The sequence below is a fragment of the Camelus dromedarius genome, chromosome 13 (assembly GCF_036321535.1).
Source record: "Camelus dromedarius isolate mCamDro1 chromosome 13, mCamDro1.pat, whole genome shotgun sequence".
Classification (NCBI taxonomy): domain Eukaryota; kingdom Metazoa; phylum Chordata; class Mammalia; order Artiodactyla; family Camelidae; genus Camelus; species Camelus dromedarius.
The window spans coordinates 910943-915272 of NC_087448.1; positions in this window are offsets into that span (position 1 = coordinate 910943).

Genomic DNA, 4330 nt, shown 5'->3' on the forward strand with positions numbered 1-4330 from the left:
CAGGAACCACACCAGGGACACTCCTCTCCCCCGTCTTGGGGAGGCAACCTTAGTCCCACATGAGAAAGAAGGAACTTGATGGCCATGTGCACAGTGGCCGCCCGGCTCGTCCTGCCGCCGGACACGGGTCTGCTCCCCTACCTCCGACCCCACCCTGAACTACTGCGCTTGTCAGACCCCCAGTGACTCGGATCCAGGAGACCGGAGGCTGCGAGCCGGCCCGCCCACACCAACGGTCGGACGGGGTCAGAAGTAGGCCGCTCCCGCGCCGTCTCGGCAGTGGCCGCAAAGCCCAGCCCGAGAGGTGTGTTGGGACATTGCACTTTCCACGAGCCACCTCCCTGCAAGTGAGTGACACGGACACCGGTGCTTCCGTGGACGGAAATGGTTCCGTGATGAGGCTCCTCTGACCGTTGATGACAATACCTGGTCCTGCGGGAGAGACTGAGGCTCAGGGTGTGGCTGAGACGCGGGAGGCAGGAGTTTGGGGGAGAGGGAGGCCTGACCCGGGGCTGCCGGCAGAAGCCACGCTGGAAGGAAGGCACCCCTGGGGGAAGGCGGGCGGGGCCGTGGCTGCCAAGAGCGTGGCTGTGGGGCTGCCCTTGCGATGACCCACTCACTCTCCGCTTCTCCCTCCCCAGCCTGACAGCAGGCCCGAGATCTGGTCGCCTCTGATCTCCTGAGACCTGACTGCAAGTTGGCTTCACACTTCAGTGTCCATAGCTGGGCTCCAGTCCCCAGTGTCTGAGTCGCCTTTTGAAGCCCCTTTCGGTAACAGGGCCGCCGTCTGGGCTCTCTGCACGTCCTCCGTGCGTGGCTGGGGCAGGAGGGGGCAAGCCCATCAGCCCAACGGGACGGGGCTCCTGCTGTGAGGCCCCCAGGGCTGTTGGGAAAGTGTGGGGCTTACCTGGCCCAGAGCCAGAGAGCTTCGGGTCGTAGGGTCGGGGTTTCTGGGCCCTTGTGGCGGGAGACCAGGAAACAGCACGGTGGCAGGGCTCTGTAGTTGAAATCTACGCTTGACATTGACATAAACTGAGGATGGACAGAGAGGTCAGCGGTGTGCTCGCTGCAGCCCTTTTACCTGCAGGATGTCGTTTACGTGCTTACATCCCCGTGAGACTTTCCGTGGTTTCATGTCCTGTGTCCCCGTCAGAGTGGACACTGCACAACCACGGCCTGGCAGGTGTGGACGGCACAGCATCAGATGTTCCACACGACACACACGATGTCTTGGTCCGCGTCTCACAACACCGCGTGGATAAGAGCGGTGGCTGTCCCAGGTCAGTGGGGGGCGCCTCTGTGCACTTCTGTCCCCACGTCCCCCCAGGGTCTCCCCCACATCATTGAATCCTCAGTTCCGCGTCAGCTTTTCTGGAAGGGTCTTTGAACAAGCCCAGAGGGCTGTACCACGTCTCCTTGGCGTGGCCGGGGCACCTCGTGCTCACTTGGTGGCCTGTCATCCTGGTGTCTGGGGACTGGTTGTCTTCTCACTGCACTGGCGAGGCCCCTGAAGACAGGCCCGGGCTTTTCTTCTCTCGGTTACCAACACCGCACGGGGCCTGGAACATCGTAGGCACCAACTCAGCCTTTCAAATGAACGGATGGATGAACTGGGGGTCTAGTGATGGAAGTGGAAGGCAGAGGGTGGGTTCAGAACAAGTGCAGAGGGAAGAATGGACACATCTGGTGACAAGCAGGCGTCTGGAGGGGTCAGACGAGCCAAGGTTCCAGGGCTGGGTGGCAGGAAGGACAAAGGTACAGATGCAGGAAGGCTGGGGGAGCGGTGATGCTGCGGGTGGCAGGTGTGGGTTGGGGTGAACGGATGCGGTCCACGAAGCACTCTGGCCCGGACTGAAGAAATCGAAGCAGAGTGTACTGCTGTGGTCAACGAAACACCAAGAAATATTCCAAGAGTCATAAGGAAGGACGGGGGAGGGGAGGGAGGCGGGCAGGAAGTGCCCTCTCCGCAGCTCCGCACCTGCGGCCGCACGCCCTGCGGGCTGCCAACCCTGAGAAACAAACCCCGCAGCCGGGAAGAGCCCAGAGCCAATACACATCATCCAGCGCACTGAAGGCTTCACCAAGAAACTGATGGAGGAAAATGTGCTATTTTCAGCTTGAAAACAAACGAAGAAAAGGTCTATCTTAGGACAATGTAATGCTTAGCAGATTAAGTAAATCATTGTTCGCCTAATTTCAAAACTGGAAGAGTGGAGAGCGGGCCTGAAGACCGGGAAGAGTTAAGCTCACACGGGTGAATTTAATGAAAAGCTGTGTACGTGTACCTGCACAGAGCGCCGTCCGAGAGGGGCGTGTTCCTGCCGCCCCGGGACGCCCGTGCGGCTGTGTCAGCACCGCCCGCGGGCGGGCAGACTGGGTCCTGGAGAAGCGGGGTTGCATCAGGCACCTAGTTAGCAGCAGGCAGAGCCTGTGTAACAGAATAAGTTGTTGCTTAATACATTCAGCAATAAAAAGTCTGAAATCTGTTAACCTCAAGGGATAGATGAGAACCCACATTTCAAACACACTTAATGGCATATATACACACACATGTGTAATACAACACAAATGTAAACTATGTAATGGTACTTTTCCTCAAGCCTGAGAAGTGCGTGGATCTCATTTGAAAGACACACACACACACACAAAACCCACTGTGGCTCCACAGTTGCAACAAAGTATTTTTTAATTGTGTTATTACTTCAGTACGTACAAGTGTAACGTCGCACACGCAATCCTTACACTTACAGAAATAAGAGAAGACGGAACTGTAGACTCTGCAACATCCCAGGTCGCGGCCTTTCCTCACGGCGGCTGAGCCGTCTCCATCCCCACGGACGCGCCGGTGCTCGGGCTCGGGGCCCCGCCGGCTCAGCGGAGCCTCCTCCCAGTCGCCACGCTGCTGCTTCTCCTGCTTCCCAGCAAGTCCGCGTAGCCGCCCGTTCCTCACTCAGGTAAGTCGGGCGTGTAACAATGCGCCATCGACACCCAAAGCTGAAAGAGAAAAGTAAGTGCTTTTATGAACGTTCGTACAAGCAAAAGAGATCGTGCCAGACGTCTGCTTCCAACGTGAGTATGTGACAGAGACTGAGATGCGGTTTTGTAAACGTCTGTGACTCCTGCCTGACTGTTGGTGACATGACATGAGCTAGCCCTCCGTCACATTCCTGTGACGCGGCACGCCACACACAGAAGCGTGCTCCGCTGCGCACCCTCGCGCTGGACACCCTGCAGAGCGCGCCCTCACACGGCGCCCCGGGCGTCCCCCGTCTTCACCGGAGGGCACCTCGTTTACACGTTTAGTTTCCCACCTTTATTGTGGTGTGACTCCAACACAGTGACCTACATGCGTTTCCGATGTACAATTTGGTGAGCATGTGTTTAGCTGAATCTCTGTTCCTTTCCCATGACCCCTCAGCATTTACAGAGGTCTGTTTTGTCACTCAGTGCTGTCTTCACAGTGTCACGTCAAAGCTGTGGGCTGCTAGACTCAGACGACAAGCTCTTACTGGAGGAAAGTGTCTTTAAATAGCAAAGCTAAGTTATGACTTTGTAACTTGCCAAATGTTTTAAGATGACCATGACCAGAGTAAGGCAACCCTGTTTTGAATTTAGGACGCGTGAAGCCGGAGGTGCAAAGACAGGCTTGGTTCGTGTGAGCCCGGCTCTCAGAACGCCCTGCCGCACACCTGCCCGGAAGCACAAGCAGGCACGCGGGCGGCAGGCCTCTGGGGTGCTCGTTCTGAGGTGGTGCTCGGGTGGATGCTGTCAGCTGAGCATCAGAAGGAAGCAGAGCGGCGCTAATCACTCTCTGGGGCCTGGGAAACAGCTCAGTCCCCCCTCCCCGGCCCCCATCTCATACCATGACCTTCACGTCTTGTTGGGGAGGGACCTCCGGTTCCAGGACAGGTCCCCCACTTCTGAGCAGGGAGGCGCCAATCACCCCAGGTTCTCTGCAGCCAGCCTCCCAGGCCTGCCCCCTCCAGCTGTCTGATCCCAGGCACTCAGCTTCCTCGTCTTTAAAGCGGGGACAATTGCAGCACGCCCCGACAGGATCACTGCGAGGCCTGAATCGGGGAGTGTCTGTAAAGCACTCGGGGTGCGCTCGGGACGGAGGGCGTGCTCAGCGGTTGTGACCACCTCTGTTCTCTAAAGCCCACGAGAGTCGTCTGTACTTTTCCACGGCCAAGAAGACAGAATCGCTGATGCAAATACAGTCCTTAAAATGACTCTCATAAAAATATGCAAGTGACAGAGCCATATTAATCTTATTATTATATAATTCAACTCGCCTCAGCTGTTGTATAAAGTGACCAATCCGATGCCCAGA